Source organism: Garra rufa, chromosome 19 (genome assembly GCF_049309525.1).
Source record: "Garra rufa chromosome 19, GarRuf1.0, whole genome shotgun sequence".
In the NCBI taxonomy this organism is placed as follows: domain Eukaryota; kingdom Metazoa; phylum Chordata; class Actinopteri; order Cypriniformes; family Cyprinidae; genus Garra; species Garra rufa.
In genome coordinates this window covers 42,912,009-42,936,339 of record NC_133379.1, presented here as the reverse complement: position 1 = coordinate 42,936,339, position 24,331 = coordinate 42,912,009, and positions in this window count along the sequence as shown.

The window sequence follows — 24,331 nt, the reverse complement described above, 5'->3', positions numbered from 1 at the left end:
TCTGCGGTCCAAGGCATTTGATGAAGCATTAAACCGCCCCATTTAACTAGGCAGATTCCGGGCCTTGAAAAGGAGCAAATGTTTTTATGAAACCTTAATCCGGCCCTTGTAAAAAGAAGCATCTTTCGGATGAGGCAATGAACTGGCCTCCTGACCTTTAGTGGTCATTAATTCCCTACCTTTATAATGAATTTGACCTCATTTATGGAAGTGGTAGCTCATTCCGCCGATCTTATAGAGCCTGGCAGCATGCGCTACCTTTGTGAAAAACTAGTCTGGCCAGCAGGGGGGGCTCTTTCCCTGACATGTACCTATGGGATCAAACATCCTAATACAACGAGGCGGATTCCAGGCCGTGAAAAGGAGAAAATGTTTTTATGAAACCTTAATCCGGCCCTTGTAAAAAGAAGCATCTTTCGGATGAGGCATTAAACTGGCCTCCTGACTTTCTGTGGTCATTAATTCCCTACCTTAATGGTGAATTTGACCTCATTTATGGAGGTGGTAGCACATTCCGCTGTCCTCATTGAACCTGTCAGGATGCCCTACCCCTCTATCAGAGCAGCTTCCTTCAACACATAAGAACAAGTTCAACTGTTGCTTGCAGTTGTCAGATTCTGGTTACTCTCCAAAGCTAAGCAGGTCCAAACCTGATCTGTGCATGGATGGGAGACCCTTTGTGGAAAACTAACTTCCTGCTGGTGATAGTTTTAGTCCACCCAGCAGGGGGGGCTCTTTCCCTGACATGTACCTATGGGATCAAACGTCCTAATACAACGAGGCGGATTCCAGTCCGTGAAAAGGAGCAAATGTTTTTATGAAACCTTAATCTGGCCCTTGTAAAAAGAAGCATGTTTCGGATGAGGCAATAAACTGGCCTCCTGACCTTTAGTGGTCATTAATTCCCTACCTTAATAATGCATTTGACCTCATTTATGGAAGTGGTAGCGCATTCCGCCGACCTTATAGAGCCTGGCAGCATGCGCTACCTTTGTGAAAAACTAGTCTGGCCAGCAGGGGGGGCTCTTTCCCTGACATGTACCTATGGGATCAAACGTCCTAATACAACGAGGCGGATTCCAGGCCGTGAAAAGGAGCAAATGTTTTTATGAAACCTTAATCCGGCCCTTGTAAAACGAAGCATCTTTCGGATGAGGCATTAAACTGGCCTCCTGACTTTCTGTGGTCATTAATTCCCTACCTTAATGATGAATTTGACCTAATTTATGGAAGTGTAACTGTAAAAAGGATTGTCCTTCGCATGAGGCATTAAACTGGCCTCCTGACTTTCTGTGGTCATTAATTCCCTACCTTAATGATGAATTTGACCTAATTTATGGAAGTGTAACTGTAAAAAGGATTGTCCTTCGCATGAGGCATTAAACTGGCCTCCTGACTTTCTGTGGTCATTAATTCCCTACCTTAATGGTGAATTTGACCTCATTTATGGAGGTGGTAGCGCATTCCGCCGACCTTATAGAGCCTGGCAGCATGCGCTACCTTTGTGAAAAACTAGTCTGGCCAGCAGGTGGGGCTCTTTCCCTGACATGTACCTATGGGATCAAACGTCCTAATACAACGAGGCGGATTCCAGGCCGTGAAAAGGAGCAAATGTTTTTATGAAACCTTAATCCGGCCCCTGTAAAAAGGATTGTCCTTCGCATGAGGCATTAAACTGGCCTCCTGACTTTCTGTGGTCATTAATTCCCTACCTAATGGTGAATTTGACCTCATTTATGGAGGTGGTAGCGCATTCCGCCGACCTTATAGAGCCTGGCAGCATGCGCTACCTTTGTGAAAAACTAGTCTGGCCAGCAGGGGGGGCTCATTCCCTGACATGTACCTATGGGATCAAACGTCCTAATACAACGAGGCGGATTCCAGGCCGTGAAAAGGAGCAAATGTTTTTATGAAACCTTAATCCGGCCCTTGTAAAAAGAAGGCTCTTTCGGATGAGGCAATAAACTGGCCTGCTGACCTTTAGTGGTCATTAATTCCCTACCTTAATGATGAATTTGACCTCATTTATGGAGGGGGTAGCGCATTCCGCCGACCTTATAGAGCTTGGCAGCATGTGCTACCTTTGTGAAAAACTAGTCTGGCCAGCAGGGGGGGCTCTTTCCCTGACATGTACCTATGGGATCAAACGTCCTAATACAACGAGGCGGATTCCAGGCCGTGAAAAGGAGCAAATGTTTTTATGAAACCTTAATCCGGCCCTTGTAAAACGAAGCATCTTTCGGATGAGGCATTAAACTGGCCTCCTGACTTTCTGTGGTCATTAATTCCCTACCTTAATGGTGAATTTGACCTCATTTATGGAGGTGGTAGCACATTCCGCTGGCCTCATTGAACCTGTCAGGATGCTCTATCAGAGCAGCTTCATTCATCAAAAAAAAATAAGTTCGACGGTTGCTTGCAGTAGTCAGATTTTGGTTATTCTCTAAAGCTAAGCAGGCCCAAGCCTGCTCTGTGCATGGATGGTAGACCATTTGTGGAAAACTAGCTTCCTACTGGAGAGAGTTTTAGTCCAGCCAGCAGGGTTTGCTCATTCCCTGACATGTACTTTAGGTTCCAAAAGTCCAGATATACAAAAATGACTCCTGCGGTGTAAGGCTTTTGATGAAGCATTAAACCGCCCCATTTAACTAGGCAGATTCCGGGCTTTGAAAAGGAGCAAATGTTTTTATGAAACCTTAATCCGGCCCTTGTAAAAAGAAGCATCTTTCGGATGAGGCAATGAACTGGCCTCCTGACCTTTAGTGGTCATTAATTCCCTACCTTAATGATGAATTTGACCTCATTTATGAAAATGGTAGCGCATTCCGCCGACCTTATAGAGCCTGGCAGCATGCGCTACCTTTGTGAAAAACTAGTCTGGCCAGCAGGGGGGGCTCTTTCCCTGACATGTACCTATGGGATCAAACGTCCTAATACAACGAGGCGGATTCCAGGCCGTGAAAAGGAGCAAATCTTTTTATGAAACCTTAATCCGGCCCTTGTAAAAAGAAGCATCTTTCGGATGAGGCAATGAACTGGCCTCCTGACCTTTAGTGGTCATTAATTCCCTACCTTAATGATGAATTTGACCTCATTTATGGAGGTGGTAGCGCATTCCGCCGACCTTATAGAGCCTGGCAGTATGCACTACCTTTGTGAAAAACTAGTCTGGCCAGCAGGGGGGGCTCATTCCCTGACATGTACCTATGAGATCAAACGTCCTAAAACAACGAGGCGGATTCCAAGCCGTGAAAAGGAGCAAATTTTTTTATGAAACCTTAATCCGGCCCTTGTAAAAAGAAGCATCTTTCGGATGAGGCAATGAACTGGCCTCCTGACCTTTAGTGGTCATTAATTCCCTACCTTAATGATGAATTTGACCTAATTTATGGAAGTGTAACTGTAAAAAGGATTGTCCTTCGCATGAGGCATTAAACTGGCCTCCTGACTTTCTGTGGTCATTAATTCCCTACCTTAATGGTGAATTTGACCTCATTTATGGAGGTGGTAGCGCATTCCGCCGACCTTATAGAGCCTGGCAGAATACGCTACCTTTGTGAAAAACTAGTCTGGCCAGCAGGGGGGGCTCTTTCCCTGACATGTACCTATGGGATCAAACGTCCTAATACAATGAGGCGGATTCCAGGCCGTGAAAAGGAGCAAATGTTTTTATGAAACCTTAATCCGGCCCCTGTAAAAAGGATTGTCCTTCGCATGAGGCATTAAACTGGCCTCCTGACTTTCTGTGGTCATTAATTCCCTACCTTAATGGTGAATTTGACCTCATTTATGGAGGTGGTAGCGCATTCCGCCGACCTTATAGAGCCTGGCAGCATGCGCTACCTTTGTGAAAAACTAGTCTGGCCAGCAGGGGGGGCTCATTCCCTGACATGTACCTATGGGATCAAACGTCCTAATACAACGAGGCGGATTCCAGGCCGTGAAAAGGAGCAAATGTTTTTATGAAACCTTAATCCGGCCCTTGTAAAAAGAAGGCTCTTTCGGATGAGGCAATAAACTGGCCTGCTGACCTTTAGTGGTCATTAATTCCCTACCTTAATGATGAATTTGACCTCATTTATGGAGGTGGTAGCGCATTCCGCCGACCTTATAGAGCTTGGCAGCATGTGCTACCTTTGTGAAAAACTAGTCTGGCCAGCAGGGGGGGCTCTTTCCCTGACATGTACCTATGGGATCAAACGTCCTAATACAACGAGGCGGATTCCAGGCCGTGAAAAGGAGCAAATGTTTTTATGAAACCTTAATCCGGCCCCTGTAAAAAGGAGTGTCCTTCTCATGAGGCATTAAACTGGCCTCTTGACTTTCTGTGGTCATTAATTCCCTACCTTAATGGTGAATTTGAACTCATTTATGGAGTTGGTAGCACATTCCGCTGGCATGATTGAACCTGTCAGGATGCGCTACCCCTCTATCAGAGCAGCTTCATTCATCACAAAATAACAAGTTCAACTGTTCCTTGCAATAGTCAGATTCTGGTTACTCTCTAAATCTAAGCAGGCCCAAGCCTGCTCTGTGCATGGATGGGAGACCCTTTGTGGAAAACTAGCTTACTGCTGGAGATAGTTTTAGTCCAGCCAGCAGGGGTTGCTTATTCCCTGACATGTACTTTAGGTTCCAAAAGTCCAGATATACAAAAATGACTTCTGCGGTCCAAGGCATTTGATGAAGCATTAAACCGCCCCATTTAACTAGGCAGATTCTGGGCCTTGAAAAGGAGCAAATGTTTTTATGAAACCTTAATCCGGCCCTTGTAAAAAGAAGCATCTTTCGGATGAGGCAATGAACTGGCCTCCTGACCTTTAGTGGTCATTAATTCCCTACCTTTATGATGAATTTGACCTCATTTATGGAAGTGGTAGCGCATTCCGCCGACCTTATAGAGCCTGGCAGCATGCGCTACCTTTGTGAAAAACTAGTCTGGCCAGCAGGGGGGGCTCTTTCCCTGACATGTACCTATGGGATCAAACATCCTAATACAACGAGGCGGATTCCAGGCCGTGAAAAGGAGCAAATGTTTTTATGAAACCTTAATCCGGCCCTTGTAAAAAGAAGCATCTTTCGGATGAGGCATTAAACTGGCCTCCTGACTTTCTGTGGTCATTAATTCCCTACCTTAATGGTGAATTTGACCTCATTTATGGAGGTGGTAGCACATTCCGCTGGCCTCATTGAACCTGTCAGGATGCCCTACACCTCTATCAGAGCAGCTTCCTTCAACACATAAGAACAAGTTCAACTGTTGCTTGCAGTTGTCAGATTCTGGTTACTCTCCAAAGCTAAGCAGGTCCAAACCTGATCTGTGCATGGATGGGAGACCCTTTGTGGAAAACTAACTTCCTGCTGGTGATAGTTTTAGTCCACCCAGCAGGGGGGGCTCTTTCCCTGACATGTACCTATGGGATCAAACGTCCTAATACAACGAGGCGGATTCCAGTCCGTGAAAAGGAGCAAATGTTTTTATGAAACCTTAATCTGGCCCTTGTAAAAAGAAGCATGTTTCGGATGAGGCAATAAACTGGCCTCCTGACCTTTAGTGGTCATTAATTCCCTACCTTAATAATGCATTTGACCTCATTTATGGAAGTGGTAGCGCATTCCGCCGACCTTATAGAGCCTGGCAGCATGCGCTACCTTTGTGAAAAACTAGTCTGGCCAGCAGGGGGGGCTCTTTCCCTGACATGTACCTATGGGATCAAACGTCCTAATACAACGAGGCGGATTCCAGGCCGTGAAAAGGAGCAAATGTTTTTATGAAACCTTAATCCGGCCCTTGTAAAACGAAGCATCTTTCGGATGAGGCATTAAACTGGCCTCCTGACTTTCTGTGGTCATTAATTCCCTACCTTAATGATGAATTTGACCTAATTTATGGAAGTGTAACTGTAAAAAGGATTGTCCTTCGCATGAGGCATTAAACTGGCCTCCTGACTTTCTGTGGTCATTAATTTCCTACCTTAATGGTGAATTTGACCTCATTTATGGAGGTGGTAGCGCATTCCGCCGACCTTATAGAGCCTGGCAGCCTGCGCTACCTTTGTGAAAAACTAGTCTGGCCAGCAGGGGGGGCTCATTCCCTGACATGTACCTATGGGATCAAACGTCCTAATACAACGAGGCGGATTCCAGGCCGTGAAAAGGAGCAAATGTTTTTATGAAACCTTAATCCGGCCCTTGTAAAAAGAAGCATCTTTCGGATGAGGCAATAAACTGGCCTCCTGACCTTTAGTGGTCATTAATTCCCTACCTTAATGATGAATTTGACCTCATTTATGGAGGTGGTAGCGCATTCCGCCGACCTTATAGAGCCTGGCAGCATGCGCTACCTTTGTGAAAAACTAGTCTGGCCAGCAGGGGGGGCTCATTCCCTGACATGTACCTATGGGATCAAACGGCCTAATACAACGAGGCGGATTCCAAGCCGTGAAAAGGAGCAAATGTTTTTATGAAACCTTAATCCGGCCCTTGTAAAAAGAAGCATCTTTCGGATGAGGCAATGAACTGGCCTCCTGACCTTTAGTGGTCATTAATTCCCTACCTTAATGATGAATTTGACCTAATTTATGGAAGTGTAACTGTAAAAAGGATTGTCCTTCGCATGAGGCATTAAACTGGCCTCCTGACTTTCTGTGGTCATTAATTCTCTACCTTAATGGTGAATTTGACCTCATTTATGGAAGTGGTAGCGCATTCCGCCGACCTTATAGAGCCTGGCAGCATGCGCTACCTTTGTGAAAAACTAGTCTGGCCAGCATGGGGGGCTCTTTACCTGACATGTACCTATGGGATCAAACGTCCTAATACAACGAGGCGGATTCCAGGCCGTGAAAAGGAGCAAATGTTTTTATGAAACCTTAATCCGGCCCCTGTAAAAAGGATTGTCCGTCGCATGAGGCATTAAACTGGCCTCCTGACTTTCTGTGGTCATTAATTCCCTACCTTAATGGTGAATTTGACCTCATTTATGGAGGTGGTAGCGCATTCCGCCGACCTTATAGAGCCTGGCAGTATGCTCTACCTTTGTGAAAAACTAGTCTGGCCAGCAGGGGGGGCTCTTTCCCTGACATGTAGCTATGGGATCAAACATCCTAATACAACGAGGCGGATTCCAGGCCATGAAAAGGAACAAATGTTTTTATGAAACCTTAATCCGGCCCCTGTAAAAAGGAGTGTCCTTCTCATGAGGCATTAAACTGGCCTCTTGACTTTCTGTGGTCATTAATTCCCTTCCTTAATGGTGAATTTGACCTCATTTATGGAGGTGGTAGCACATTCCGCTGGCCTGATTGAACCTGTCTGGATGCGCTACCCCTCTATCAGAGCAGCTTCCTTCAACACATAAGAAAAAGTTCAACTGTTGCTTGCAGTAGTCAGATTCTGGTTACTCACCAAAGCTAAGCAAGTCCAAACCTGATTTGTGCATGGATGGGAGACCCTTTGTGGAAAACTTACTTCCTCCTGGTGGTAGTTTTAGTCCACCCAGCAGGGGGGGCTCTTTCCCTGACATGTACCTATGGGATCAAACGTCCTAATACAACGAGGCGGATTCCAGTCCGTGAAAAGGAGCAAATGTTTTTATGAAACCTTAATCTGGCCCTTGTAAAAAGAAGCATGTTTCGGATGAGGCAATAAACTGGCCTCCTGACCTTTAGTGGTCATTAATTCCCTACCTTAATAATGCATTTGACCTCATTTATGGAAGTGGTAGCGCATTCCGCCGACCTTATAGAGCCTGGCAGCATGCGCTACCTTTGTGAAAAACTAGTCTGGCCAGCAGGGGGGGCTCTTTCCCTGACATGTACCTATGGGATCAAACGTCCTAATACAACGAGGCGGATTCCAGGCCGTGAAAAGGAGCAAATGTTTTTATGAAACCTTAATCCGGCCCTTGTAAAACGAAGCATCTTTCGGATGAGGCATTAAACTGGCCTCCTGACTTTCTGTGGTCATTAATTCCCTACCTTAATGGTGAATTTGACCTCATTTATGGAGGTGGTAGCACATTCCGCTGGCCTGATTGAACCTGTCAGGATGCTCTATCAGAGCAGCTTCATTCATCCAAAAAAAATAAGTTCGACGGTTGCTTGCAGTAGTCAGATTTTGGTTATTCTCTAAAGCTAAGCAGGCCCAAGCCTGCTCTGTGCATGGATGGTAGACCATTTGTGGAAAACTAGCTTCCTACTGGAGAGAGTTTTAGTCCAGCCAGCAGGGTTTGCTCATTCCCTGACATGTACTTTAGGTTCCAAAAGTCCAGATATACAGAAATGACTCCTGCGGTGTAAGGCTTTTGATGAAGCATTAAACCGCCCCATTTAAGTAGGCAGATTCCAGGCCGTGAAAAGGAGCAAATCTTTTTATGAAACCTTAATCCGGCCCTTGTAAAAAGAAGCATCTTTCGGATGAGGCAATGAACTGGCCTCCTGACCTTTAGTGGTCATTAATTCCCTACCTTAATGATGAATTTGACCTCATTTATGGAGGTGGTAGCGCATTCCGCCGACCTTATAGAGCCTGGCAGTATGCACTACCTTTGTGAAAAACTAGTCTGGCCAGCAGGGGGGGCTCATTCCCTGACATGTACCTATGAGATCAAACGTCCTAAAACAACGAGGCGGATTCCAAGCCGTGAAAAGGAGCAATTTTTTTTATGAAACCTTAATCCGGCCCTTGTAAAAAGAAGCATCTTTCGGATGAGGCAATGAACTGGCCTCCTGACCTTTAGTGGTCATTAATTCCCTACCTTAATGATGATTTTGACCTAATTTATGGAAGTGTAACTGTAAAAAGGATTGTCCTTCGCATGAGGCATTAAACTGGCCTCCTGACTTTCTGTGGTCATTAATTCCCTACCTTAATTGTGAATTTGACCTCATTTATGGAGGTGGTAGCGCATTCCGCCGACCTTATAGAGCCTGGCAGAATGCGCTACCTTTGTGAAAAACTAGTCTGGCCAGCAGGGGGGGCTCTTTCCCTGACATGTACCTATGGGATCAAACGTCCTAATACAAAGAGGCGGATTCCAGGCCGTGAAAAGGAGCAAATGTTTTTATGAAACCTTAATCCGGCCCCTGTAAAAAGGATTGTCCTTCGCATGAGGCATTAAACTGGCCTCCTGACTTTCTGTGGTCATTAATTCCCTACCTTAATGGTGAATTTGACCTCATTTATGGAGGTGGTAGCGCATTCCGCCGACCTTATAGAGCCTGGCAGCATGCGCTACCTTTGTGAAAAACTAGTCTGGCCAGCAGGGGGGGCTCATTCCCTGACATGTACCTATGGGATCAAACGTCCTAATACAACGAAGCGGATTCCAGGCCGTGAAAAGGAGCAAATGTTTTTATGAAACCTTAATCCGGCCCTTGTAAAAAGAAGGCTCTTTCGGATGAGGCAATAAACTGGCCTGCTGACCTTTAGTGGTCATTAATTCCCTACCTTAATGATGAATTTGACCTCATTTATGGAGGTGGTAGCGCATTCCGCCGACCTTATAGAGCTTGGCAGCATGTGCTACCTTTGTGAAAAACTAGTCTGGCCAGCAGGGGGGGCTCTTTCCCTGACATGTACCTATGGGATCAAACGTCCTAATACAACGAGGCGGATTCCAGGCCGTGAAAAGGAGCAAATGTTTTTATGAAACCTTAATCCGGCCCCTGTAAAAAGGAGTGTCCTTCTCATGAGGCATTAAACTGGCCTCTTGACTTTCTGTGGTCATTAATTCCCTACCTTAATGGTGAATTTGAACTCATTTATGGAGTTGGTAGCACATTCCGCTGGCATGATTGAACCTGTCAGGATGCGCTACCCCTCTATCAGAGCAGCTTCATTCATCACAAAATAACAAGTTCAACTGTTCCTTCCAATAGTCAGATTCCGGTTACTCTCTAAATCTAAGCAGGCCCAAGCCTGCTCTGTGCATGGATGGGAGACCCTTTGTGGAAAACTAGCTTACTGCTGGAGATAGTTTTAGTCCAGCCAGCAGGGGTTGCTTATTCCCTGACATGTACTTTAGGTTCCAAAAGTCCAGATATACAAAAATGACTTCTGCGGTCCAAGGCATTTGATGAAGCATTAAACCGCCCCATTTAACTAGGCAGATTCCGGGCCTTGAAAAGGAGCAAATGTTTTTATGAAACCTTAATCCGGCCCTTGTAAAAAGAAGCATCTTTCGGATGAGGCAATGAACTGGCCTCCTGACCTTTAGTGGTCATTAATTCCCTACCTTTATGATGAATTTGACCTCATTTATGGAAGTGGTAGCGCATTCCGCCGACCTTATAGAGCCTGGCAGCATGCGCTACCTTTGTGAAAAACTAGTCTGGCCAGCAGGGGGGGCTCTTTCCCTGACATGTACCTATGGGATCAAACATCCTAATACAACGAGGCGGATTCCAGGCCGTGAAAAGGAGAAAATGTTTTTATGAAACCTTAATCCGGCCCTTGTAAAAAGAAGCATCTTTCGGATGAGGCATTAAACTGGCCTCCTGACTTTCTGTGGTCATTAATTCCCTACCTTAATGGTGAATTTGACCTCATTTATGGAGGTGGTAGCACATTCCGCTGGCCTCATTGAACCTGTCAGGATGCCCTACCCCTCTATCAGAGCAGCTTCCTTCAACACATAAGAACAAGTTCAACTGTTGCTTGCAGTTGTCAGATTCTGGTTACTCTCCAAAGCTAAGCAGGTCCAAACCTGATCTGTGCATGGATGGGAGACCCTTTGTGGAAAACTAACTTCCTGCTGGTGATAGTTTTAGTCCACCCAGCAGGGGGGGCTCTTTCCCTGACATGTACCTATGGGATCAAACGTCCTAATACAACGAGGCGGATTCCAGGCCGTGAAAAGGAGCAAATGTTTTTATGAAACCTTAATCCGGCCCCTGTAAAAAGGATTGTCCTTCGCATGAGGCATTAAACTGGCCTCCTGACTTTCTGTGGTCATTAATTCCCTACCTAATGGTGAATTTGACCTCATTTATGGAGGTGGTAGCGCATTCCGCCGACCTTATAGAGTCTGGCAGCATGCGCTACCTTTGTGAAAAACTAGTCTGGCCAGCAGGGGGGGCTCATTCCCTGACATGTACCTATGGGATCAAACGTCCTAATACAACGAGGCGGATTCCAGGCCGTGAAAAGGAGCAAATGTTTTTATGAAACCTTAATCCGGCCCTTGTAAAAAGAAGGCTCTTTCGGATGAGGCAATAAACTGGCCTGCTGACCTTTAGTGGTCATTAATTCCCTACCTTAATGATGAATTTGACCTCATTTATGGAGGTGGTAGCGCATTCCGCCGACCTTATAGAGTCTGGCAGCATGCGCTACCTTTGTGAAAAACTAGTCTGGCCAGCAGGGGGGGCTCATTCCCTGACATGTACCTATGGGATCAAACGTCCTAATACAACGAGGCGGATTCCAGGCCGTGAAAAGGAGCAAATGTTTTTATGAAACCTTAATCCGGCCCTTGTAAAACGAAGCATCTTTCGGATGAGGCATTAAACTGGCCTCCTGACTTTCTGTGGTCATTAATTCCCTACCTTAATGGTGAATTTGACCTCATTTATGGAGGTGGTAGCACATTCCGCTGGCCTGATTGAACCTGTCAGGATGCTCTATCAGAGCAGCTTCATTCATCCAAAAAAAATAAGTTCAACTGTTGCTTGCAGTAGTCAGATTTTGGTTATTCTCTAAAGCTAAGCAGGCCCAAGCCTGCTCTGTGCATGGATGGTAGACCATTTGTGGAAAACTAGCTTCCTACTGGAGAGAGTTTTAGTCCAGCCAGCAGGGTTTGCTCATTCCCTGACATGTACTTTAGGTTCCAAAAGTCCAGATATACAAAAATGACTTCTGCGGTGTAAGGCTTTTGATGAAGCATTAAATCTCCCCATTTAACTAGGCAGAGTCCGGGCCTTGAAAAGGAGCAAATGTTTTTATGAAACCTTAATCCGGCCCTTGTAAAAAGAAGCATTTTTCGGATGAGGCAATGAACTGGCCTCCTGACTATAAGAATTAATGTGTTTTTCATTAATGTGTTTTTCAGTGCAGTTTCCTTGAGTTAATATTTTGTAGTTTTGTTCTTTGCAGTTTACTTCAGTTAAGAGAAACAGTTCGTTCTGGGAATGTTTTGTCTGTCTGTTTCAGGGTTATCTGTCGTCAGGAAACCAGTTGAGTGCGGCTGCACTATCTTCCTCTCATCCTTATAGTTGCCCTGGATCATCTGTAATTTTCCTTCCCATATGTAGAAGTATTTGCTTAAATGATATGTGAACGCCCGCCTACATGAAGGCTTGTAAGGGTGCTGTATAAAAGATGGGACTGCCCCATCTTCTTTAGTAGATAACAATAAACCAACTTGTATTAGACTTTGGTGTGTTGTTGTCTATCCCAAGCGCGCTTGTTGCTGATCCACTCGACAGACCTGAGAAACTGCAGTGACCCAGAACAGAGGTTCTAACAATCTGGTGACCCCTTCGTGATGTCTCTGATCAGGTAAGACAAAGTATAGTTTGACTACCTGATTAGTGACATTACTATTACTGTGTGTCTGTAATTACGTGACTTGGGCAAGACAGAGTATAGTCTGACTGTCTAATTAGTAATTGCTGATTAAATTGCGTAACTCGGGCAAGACAGAGTATAGTCTGACTGTCTGATTACCAATTGTTTAACTGCGTAGTAAGGTAAGACAGAGTATAGTCTGACTATCTGTACTGACGTAAGGTATACCCTCAGCGAGGCTGGGAAGAGCGCTATAGAAATCAAAATCGAAAACGAAATTAAAAGCAAAAGTGTGAGTCACGAGTTTTGGTCTGTCCCGTGGTGAGGTGAATATCTGTATATCTATCATGGGAGCCACCTATCCTAAACCAAATTCTGGCGAAACACCCAATGATTGGATGAATAGATGTAGTTGGGGTTTTTACACAAATTTATGGGTGAATAATTTAGCGGGTTGGACCGAAGCCAATGGGATGTATCCTACATATCCACGAACGGGTTCTTTTGACCCAAATCATATGGCACAAGCTTTTCGATTGACATATAAAGGCGAAGGTGACCCTGAATGGGACCAAAAATATATGAAAGACGGGTATGATGTTTGGTTAAAAATGCAAACTGTATGGAATGATAAACAGGGTATTTCACTGCCAAAATCTGTCAGGAATGTGGTACCGAAAAAGCCGACAGGAAAAAAAGAGAAAAAATTATTAGCTGAGGCTGAGTCGAAATTACAGAAAACCAAATTAGAGAAAGCAGCTAAACTCGATCCAGAAGTACCGTCTACTTCTTCACTCCCGCCGTGCGCGCCGCCACACTATCCGGCGCCCGCGCCTAATGTGCCCGCGCCTAACATAACTGCGCGCAGCGCGCCCGCGCTTACTTCCGCAGAGCCTTGCGCGCCCCTCACCAGCGCCCGTAAAAAAAACAAATGAAGCTCACTTGTGGATATCAAAACGAAAGGGTCACGTAGAGGTAACTCCGCCGTCTGTCTCAACTTTGAAAGATATTTTGAGCATGTTGCCTGAAGTGGACAAACCTTTACACTTCGTGGACATGTTAATAAAATTATCGCGACACAGTCATTTTACCGGCGCTGATTATAAGTTCATAATCATGTCCAAAATGGGTAATAAATATGACGAGACGCGTTTACTCGATACAGTTACTTGCTTAGCTGCAGCGAATGATGAGCTCCAGGCAAATCCCCTCTTTTCTCCCCAGGGGGAGGACGAGGATGAGTGGGAGGGTAGAGCAAAACCCGCATCTTATAAAAAAGATGGGGAAAGTTATTTTTACTGGCGAGACAACCCTAACGCTATATCTACTCTTCAGAAGCAGCTTACTAAATTTCTGATAGGTGAAAGACATGCCAATAGGGACCTTTCACATGTAACTAACTGTAAACAGGAAAAGAAAGAACCAGTGCCTGTTTTCTTTAAAAGATTTAAAGATGCTTGGATTCACTTAGGCAGGTTTGAATTAGATGACCATGTGCCAGATTGCCTCTTTGTCTCCACTTTCCTTAACAATTGTGCACCCGAAGTGCAGCCTTTGCTGAAATTGCAGTTAACCGACCGATCATGATTGACTGTGGAGGATGTGGGAAAAAAGATTAGAACAATGGCTGGTGATGGGTTATTTGATCTGCCTAAAACAGCGAACCCTGCCTTCCTGCATCACGCAGGGGGTGGAGCCCGCACATCAGGGAATTCAGGGCAAGTTCAACGTAGAAAGGGGAACTGCCATTATTGTGGGAGGGAGGGGCATTGGTTTGTAGACTGCAGGAAGAGACAGGCTGATGAGAGGAAGGGTAAATACCACCCACAGCAGCAGCCACAGCAGCCGCAGCAGCCACAGCAGCCACAGCATCAGGGAAATCACTCTTTGCCCGCACTGCCTCCTCCCCCTCCCCCTCCACCTACACATCCCTATTACACTCAATAGGGTTGCCCACAGAATCACGCCCCCAACGCCACACTTTTGTCTATAACCATAGACTCCCCCAATGGGGAGGAGCCTGCTACTCTAATGATTAACATGTTAGGGCAGGATTTCCCTTTTCTCATTGATTCAGGGGCTACTATGTCATCGGTGGGTGGGGGCTACGAGGGGCCACTCTCTAACCAGAGTGTTGATTCTGTAGGGATTGATGGGTCTCCTTTCTTGACACCGCTAACGCCGCCATTAGAATTGAAGGTAGGCTCTCACAGACTAAATCACAGATTTGTATATATGGCTTCGTGCACTTATAACTTAATGGGAAGGGATTTGATGGCTGCCCTGGGGGTGGAGATGAAGTTTAAAAATGGTAAACTTGTAGTGCACACCTCGGACGACGTGTGTAATGAAATAGGTGCCCTGAATGGCCTACAGGTGTCACTGTTGTCCACTTGTAAAATAACCTCACCCCAACCTGACTTTTCTGAATTACCAGACAGTCTGTGGGCAGCCCACAAGGATGATGTAGGCAGTGTCTCCTGTTCCCCATACTGCGCTACAGTTAAGCATAGTGACCCTATATACATTAAACAATATCCACTATCAGAGGATAAGGCTAGGGGTATTGATGTTATAGTGTCATCGCTAGTGAAGCAAGGGGTAATAAAACGCATCACTAGCCCCTATAACACACCAGTGAATCCTGTCCCCAAGCCAAATGGCACTTGGAGATTCACTCAAGATTTAAGGAGAATTAATGAATTGGTGGTACCAATGGCCCCTTTGGTCCCTGATGTAACATCTGTTCTCATGGCTATTGATTGTAACCATGGTCATTTCTCAGTGGTTGATCTCTGTTCTGCTTTTTTCAGCATTCCTGTGGAACCAGATACACAGCCCTTATTCGCATTCACCCACAGGGGTCAACAATATACTTGGACACGCCTCCCACAAGGGTATGTTGATAGTCCCGCCTACTTTAGCATGGTGGTCAAAGACTGCTTGTCCACTTTGAGTCTGCCTGAAGGGGCAGCACTTCATCAGTACGCTGATGACCTTATGATAACAGCTGTGACGGCGGAAGTCTGCAAAGAAAGTACGCTAGCACTGTTACAGCATCTCAGTGAGCACGGCTTTAAGGTCTCTAAGAGTAAGTTACAATTCTGTCAACCATCCGTGACCTATTTAGGCCATTGCCTAACCAAAGGTCAGCGCACCCTCACTGCTGACAGACTTCAAGCAGTAAGGAATCACCCACAACCGCGCACTAAGCAGCAAATGTTGGCTTTTCTGGGACTGGTTAATTACTGCAGACAGTGGATTCCCGACTGTTCTCATTTTGATAAAGTATTGAGGTCCTGTTATGACAATAAAACCCCTGCATCGTCGCCTATCATCTGGACAGATGAGGCTAAACAGGCATTTAAGCAGCTAAAAGGGGCCCTATGTTCCAGCCCCTCATTAGGCCTGCCCAATTACAAGTTACCTTTCCACTTGTTTGCTTACAATGGCCCTGATACTGCATGTGCAGTATTAGCACAGGAACATGGAGGGGGAATGAGACCTGTGGCTTTCCTTTCAAAAACCTTGGACAACATCATCAGGGGTCTACCACGTTGCCTACAGGCGGTAGCAGCATGCGCACTGATGGTGCAAGATGCTGAAAAGATTGTGTTGTCACACCCCTTAACATTACACACTTGTCATCAGGTAAAGCACACCATACAGAATTTGAACACACAACATATGTCAGTACAGCGTAGGACGGGGTATGAACATGTGCTAACTGCTACAACTAACCTCAGTATTAAGAGCTCAATAGGCATGAGTCATGTTGCTATGACATTGCATCACCTTCTAGCAACAGCCCCAACTATAGATTATGCCACCATGGAAACCCATGATTGTCTAGCAGAGATCACACATACATGTGCTCTCCGTTCTGACTTGGAAGAGACCCCCTTAGATGGGGGTGACATGGTTTTTGTGGATGGCTCGTGCTCAAAACCACAAGATGGTGTCTTCCTATGTGGCTATGCTGTATGTCAACTACCTGACGTGGTGTTGGAAGCACACAGCCTTCCTTTTCGCTCAGCACAAGCTGCAGAACTGTATGCTCTAACCAGAGCCTGTCAGATGTTTGCTGACAAAGATGTGACTATTTATACTGACTCACGATACGCTTTCGGAGTAGTACATGACTTTGCTCAAATATGGCGAGCCAGGGGATTTGTGGGGGCGGATGGAAAGCCAATTTCACATCAAAATTTAGTTGAGTCATTGATCGAAGCCTCATGTCTCCCAAGGAGAATAGCCATAGTAAAAACAAAGGGACACTCGAATTTATATACAGATGAGGCTAAGGGTAACTCACTGGCTGACCTAAATGCAAAAAAAGCGGCCCAAGAGGGGCCTCAAAGCCCCCATGTTAATGTAGCTCTAGTGTCAACCTCAAAAATGACGTCATCACTAATTCCAGATGTTGACCTTATCGCTGTCCAGAAAGCAGCAAGTAAATCTGACCGTCAATTCTGGTCAGTTTTTTCTGCGTCTCAGGGACCTAATGACCTCTGGCGTGACAAAGATGGTCGACTGTGTTTACCTACGTCTGTTTTACCGTTTCTCGTCCGCGAATTTCATGGTATCACTCATCGCGGCCGAAGAGGGGTACTAGATACAATGCGAGGTCTATTTTGCGTCGACCAATTACCGCAAACGGTTAATGACATTCTTGACAGATGTTTAACTTGCGCTAAAAATAATATAAGCAAACCTCCAGCAAAACATCAACACCTGCCGAGGCCTAACCAACCGTTTACTGAGTGGCAGGTTGATTTTACACACATGCCCAAGAGGGGACCTTTTAAATACCTCTTGGTGCTTGTGGACAAATTTTCTAAGTGGGTAGAAGCTTTTCCATGTGCGAAGGAAAATGCAAATGTTGTAGTGCAGTTTTTAACCAAAGAAATCATACCCAGATATGGTATCCCGGTATCGATAGATTCCGATAAGGGCACACCTTTCACATCAAAAGTAACGCAGCAATTGGCGAAAGAGTTACAAATTGATTGGCGACTACATATACCCTTCCATCCTCAAAGCTCAGCTTTCGTTGAGAGGAAGAACAGGACCATTAAACAAAAAATAAGAAAAGCAATGATCAGTATGAATACATCCGATTGGACAAGGGTTCTTCCAATTGTCTTAGCAGACCTAAGAATGATGCCTCAGCCAAATTTAGATAACTTATCACCCTATGAGGTGGTGATGGGCCGACCTTTCCCCATCCCTTGGCGCCACGGAATGGTAGGGATAGGTGTGGTGTTAACTGATCATATGTCTGAGTACTCTGTAGGCCTAATAGAAAAATTAAATGAGTTCTGGGAAAGGGTTAACATGAAACACCCTGAGATCCCGAAAGCTAACTCACACCCCTTTGAAGTGGGCAATCAAGTATTGATAAAGAAACTAAAAACCGGGGGCCTCAATGACTCTCGGTATGATGGGCCTACAGAGATACTAGCTGTGACCAGAACTGCTGTTTTAACTGATCTTTTTCCACAGTGGATTCATGCAACCAGAGTGAAACCCTTGAAATGAAGAACAATGTATTACAAGTACTAACTGTTTTTGTTTTCCAGAGCAATAATGTGTATTGTCCTAGCTGGACTCATGGTACCCAACGCTTCAAAGGAGGAGGCCAAAAGAAACCTCTTCTGGCAGTATGCAAACTGGACAGCACGTCAACTGACCAATGAATCATGTGTGGTGTGTCAAGAATTATTCCGCACCATAATAACTGTATCCTTGAAACCATTTGTCTATAACTGTGAACCCCCCAATTTTACTGTGTTCTGTACATATTATGCAGGGAAAATGTATGTATGGTCTCCTAGGTGTGTAAAAAGGGTAACGACACCCTATACTGATGAAACTAAACGGTACCATAATTACTGTTGTATGAATGAAACGTACAAGAAAGAAGGTAGTGCATCAAGTAAAAATGAAACTGAAACTGTTGATGTAAAAGTTAGCCTGGTGTTACCAGAAGGTTTTATGTTTCCTTACTGTTTTAATGGGACATCAGGTGAAAGCGTGACAGGTATAAGTGCTACAAATTGTAAACAAATAATAAACCAAGGGCAGGGTATAGACAGGTGGCTGCAAAGCTACTGTCCAAGGTTCGAGAGGGGCTCATGTGAGAAGAACACCACAGCATGTGCTAAGGGAAATAATAGAACTGCTTGTTATACCTCTAGGAACACTGCCTGCATTGAATTGCTCACGCTCTGTGAAGATCCCTGGCCAGCAAAAGGTGCAGTGCTGGCTGATGACTGGTACTGGTACTGTGGTGAGGACACTGTAAACAACACTTACAGGATGAGCTGGACAGGCCTCTGTGCACCAGTGCAGCTGCAACATCGTGTGACTGTTATGCATACACAACGTGATTTGTCTTTCAGGAGCAAACGATCAGTGGACAACGAGGACGTCCCTGAGGAACATCAGATGAGGTCACACTGGACTCGGTTCTGGAAGTCTATGGTACCTCAGTTCGGCGTCTCTGACCTACTGAGACAACAGAACATCATGCATTATCGACTGGCATCCTTTGTTAACAGCACCACAGCTGCACTGGTAGGGGTACAAAGCGAGCTGCGTGCACTGAGACAGGTGGTCGTGCAAAACAGGTTGGCCCTGGACATGCTTCTTGCCCAGCAGGGAGGGGTTTGTTCTGTTGTAGGTGACAAATGCTGCACATACATACCTGCAAATGATGAGCCCGAGGGATCAATTGGCACTGCTGTAGCTACTATGAAGCAGATCTCATCCCAGATATATGAGGATGAGCTAAAGTCTAGAACTAACAATTGGAATTGGGGTATTCTCTAGCCTATTTGGCACGTTTGCACCTTATGTCTCAATGATAATACCGGTATTACTTATTTTGTTTCTATTGTGTATTTTTGGTCCATGCATTGTGAAATGTTTCACACAACGTATGTATACTATGGTGTCTGCTATCTCTGCAGGATATCGCCCACTGCCACAGAAGGATAGAGAAGAATCCAGACTCTAGAGGAGAGTCTGGAAGAGGGGATTATAAGAATTAATGTGTTTTTCATTAATGTGTTTTTCAGTGCAGTTTCCTTGAGTTAATATTTTGTAGTTTTGTTCTTTGCAGTTTACTTCAGTTAAGAGAAACAGTTCGTTCTGGGAATGTTTTGTCACAGTGAAACTGCAGTGACCCAGAACAGAGGTTCTAACACTGACCTTTAGTGGTCATTAATTCCCTACCTTAATGATGAATTTGACCTCATTTATGGAGGTGGTAGCGCATTCCGCCGACCTTATAGAGCTTGGCAGCATGTGCTACCTTTGTGAAAAACTAGTCTGGCCAGCAGGGGGGGCTTATTCCCTGACATGTACCTATGGGATCAAACGTCCTAATACAACGAGGCGGATTCCAGGCCGTGAAAAGGAGCAAATGTTTTTATGAAACCTTAATCCGGCCCCTGAAAAAAGGAGTGTCCTTCTCATGAGGCATTAAACTGGCCTCCTGACTTTCTGTGGTCATTAATTCCCTACCTTAATGGTGAATTTGACCTCATTTATGGAGGTGGTAGCACATTCCGCTGGCCTCATTGAACCTGTCAGGATGCCCTACCCCTCTATCAGAGCAGCTTCCTTCAACACATAAGAACAAGTTCAACTGTTGCTTGCAGTAGTCAGATTCTGGTTACTCTCTAAAGCTAAGCAGGCCCAAGCCTGCTCTGTGCATGGATGGTGAGACCCTTTGTGGAAAACTAGTGTCCTGCTGGAGATAGTTTTGTCCAGCCAGCAGGGCTTGCTCATTCCCTGACATGTACTTTAGGTTCCAAAAGTCCAGATATACAAAAATGACTCCTGCGGTGTAAGGCTTTTGATGAAGCATTAAACCGCCCCATTTAACTAGGCAGATTCCGGGCTTTGAAAAGGAGCAAATGTTTTTATGAAACCTTAATCCGGCCCTTGTAAAAAGAAGCATCTTTCGGATGAGGCAATGAACTGGCCTCCTGACCTTTAGTGGTCATTAATTCCCTACCTTAATGATGAATTTGACCTCATTTATGAAAATGGTAGCGCATTCCGCCGACCTTATAGAGCCTGGCAGCATGCGCTACCTTTGTGAAAAACTAGTCTGGCCAGCAGGGGGGGCTCTTTCCCTGACATGTACCTATGGGATCAAACGTCCTAATACAACGAGGCGGATTCCAGGCCGTGAAAAGGAGCAAATGTTTTTATGAAACCTTAATCCGGCCCTTGTAAAAAGAAGCATCTTTCGGATGAGGCAATGAACTGGCCTCCTGACCTTTAGTGGTCATTAATTCCCTACCTTAATGATGAATTTGACCTCATTTATGGAGGTGGTAGCGCATTCCGCCGACCTTATAGAGCCTGGCAGCATGCACTACCTTTGTGAAAAACTAGTCTGGCCAGCAGGGGGGGCTCATTCCCTGACATGTACCTATGAGATCAAACGTCCTAAAACAACGAGGCGGATTCCAAGCCATGAAAAGGAGCAAATTTTTTTATGAAAGCTTAATCCGGCCCTTGTAAAAAGAAGCATCTTTCGGATGAGGCAATGAACTGGCCTCTTGACTTTCTGTGGTAATTAATTCCCTACCTTAATGGTGAATTTGAACTCATTTATGGAGTTGGTAGCACATTCCGCTGGCCTGATTGAACCTGTAAGGATGCGCTACCCCTCTATCAGAGCAGCTTCATTCATCACAAAATAACTAGTTCAACTGTTCCTTGCAATAGTCAGATTCTGGTTACTCTCTAAAGCTAAGCAGGCCCAAGCCTGCTCTGTGCATGGATGGGAGACACTTTGTGGAAAACTAGCTTACTGCTGGAGCTAGTTTTAGTCCAGCCAGCAGGGGTTGCTTATTCCCTGACATGTACTTTAGGTTCCAAAAGTCCAGATATACAAAAATGACTTCTGCGGTCTAAGGCATTTGATGAAGCATTAAACCGCCCCATTTAACTAGGCAGATTCCGGGCCTTGAAAAGGAGCAAATGTTTTTATGAAACCTTAATCCGGCCCTTGTAAAAAGAAGCATCTTTCGGATGAGGCAATGAACTGGCCTCCTGACCTTTAGTGGTCATTAATTCCCTACCTTAATGATGAATTTGACCTCATTTATGGAAGTGGTAGCGCATTCCGCCGACCTTATAGAGCCTGGCAGCATGCGCTACCTTTGTGAAAAACTAGTGTGGCCAGCAGGGGGGGCTCTTTCCCTGACATGTACCTATGGGATCAAACATCCTAATACAACGAGGCGGATTCCAGGCCGTGAAAAGGAGCAAATGTTTTTATGAAACCTTAATCCGGCCCTTGTAAAAAGAAGCATCTTTCGGATGAGGCATTAAACTGGCCTCCTGACTTTCTGTGGTCATTAATTCCCTACCTTAATGGTGAATTTGACCTCATTTATGGAGGTGGTAGCACATTCCGCTGGCCTCATTGAACCTGTCAGGATGCCCTACCCCTCTATCAGAGCAGCTTCCTTCAACACATAAGAAAAAGTTCAACTGTTGCTTGCAGTAGTCAGATTCTGGTTACTCACCAAAGCGAAGCAGGTCCAAACCTGATTTGTGCATGGATGGGAGACCCTTTGTGGAAAACTTACTTCCTCCTGGTGATAGTTTTAGTCCACCCAGCAGGGGGGGCTCTTTCCCTGCCATGTACCTATGGGATCAAACGTCCTAATACAACGAGGCGGATTCCAGTCCGTGAAAAGGAGCAAATGTTTTTATGAAACCTTAATCTGGCCCTTGTAAAAAGAAGCATGTTTCGGATGAGGCAATAAACTGGCCTCCTGACCTTTAGTGGTCATTAATTCCCTACCTTAATAATGCATTTGACCTCATTTATGGAAGTGGTAGCGCATTCCGCCGACCTTATAGAGCCTGGCAGCATGCGCTACCTTTGTGAAAAACTAGTCTGGCCAGCAGGGGGGGCTCTTTCCCTGACATGTACCTATGGGATCAAACGTCCTAATACAACGAGGCGGATTCCAGGCCGTGAAAAGGAGCAAATGTTTTTATGAAACCTTAATCCGGCCCTTGTAAAACGAAGCATCTTTCGGATGAGGCATTAAACTGGCCTCCTGACTTTCTGTGGTCATTAATTCCCTACCTTAATGGTGAATTTGACCTCATTTATGGAGGTGGTAGCACATTCCGCTGGCCTGATTGAACCTGTCAGGATGCTCTATCAGAGCAGCTTCATTCATCCAAAAAAAATAAGTTCGACGGTTGCTTGCAGTAGTCAGATTTTGGTTATTCTCTAAAGCTAAGCAGGCCCAAGCCTGCTGTGTGCATGGATGGTAGACCATTTGTGGAAAACTAGCTTCCTACTGGAGAGAGTTTTAGTCCAGCCAGCAGGGTTTGCTCATTCCCTGACATGTACTTTAGGTTCCAAAAGTCCAGATATACAAAAATGACTTCTGCGGTGTAAGGCTTTTGATGAAGCATTAAATCTCCCCATTTAACTAGGCAGAGTCCGGGCCTTGAAAAGGAGCAAATGTTTTTATGAAACCTTAATCCGGCCCTTGTAAAAAGAAGCATTTTTCGGATGAGGCAATGAACTGGCCTCCTGACCTTTAGTGGTCATTAATTCCCTACCTTAATGATGAATTTGACCTCATTTATGGAGGTGGTAGCGCATTCCGCCGACCTTATAGAGCTTGGCAGCATGTGCTACCTTTGTGAAAAACTAGTCTGGCCAGCAGGGGGGGCTTATTCCCTGACATGTACCTATGGGATCAAACGTCCTAATACAACGAGGCGGATTCCAGGCCGTGAAAAGGAGCAAATGTTTTTATGAAACCTTAATCCGGCCCCTGAAAAAAGGAGTGTCCTTCTCATGAGGCATTAAACTGGCCTCCTGACTTTCTGTGGTCATTAATTCCCTACCTTAATGGTGAATTTGACCTCATTTATGGAGGTGGTAGCACATTCCGCTGGCCTCATTGAACCTGTCAGGATGCCCTACCCCTCTATCAGAGCAGCTTCCTTCAACACATAAGAACAAGTTCAACTGTTGCTTGCAGTAGTCAGATTCTGGTTACTCTCTAAAGCTAAGCAGGCCCAAGCCTGCTCTGTGCATGGATGGTGAGACCCTTTGTGGAAAACTAGTGTCCTGCTGGAGATAGTTTTGTCCAGCCAGCAGGGCTTGCTCATTCCCTGACATGTACTTTAGGTTCCAAAAGTCCAGATATACAAAAATGACTTCTGCGGTGTAAGGCTTTTGATGAAGCATTAAACCGCCCCATTTAACTAGGCAGATTCCGGGCTTTGAAAAGGAGCAAATGTTTTTATGAAACCTTAATCCGGCCTTTGTAAAAAGAAGGATCTTTCGGATGAGGCAATGAACTGGCCTCCTGACCTTTAGTGGTCATTAATTCCCTACCTTAATGATGAATTTGACCTCATTTATGAAAATGATAGCGCATTCCGCCGACCTTATAGAGCCTGGCAGCATGCGCTACCTTTGTGAAAAACTAGTCTGGCCAGCAGGGGGGGCTCTTTCCCTGACATGTACCTATGGGATCAAACGTCCTAATACAACGAGGCGGATTCCAGGCCGTGAAAAGGAGCAAATGTTTTTATGAAACCTTAATCCGGCCCTTGTAAAAAGAAGCATCTTTCGGATGAGGCAATGAACTGGCCTCCTGACCTTTAGTGGTCATTAATTCCCTACCTTAATGATGAAATTGACCTAATTTATGGAAGTGTAACTGTAAAAAGGATTGTCCTTCGCATGAGGCATTAAACTGGCCTCCTGACTTTCTGTGGTCATTAATTCCCTACCTTAATGGTGAATTTGACC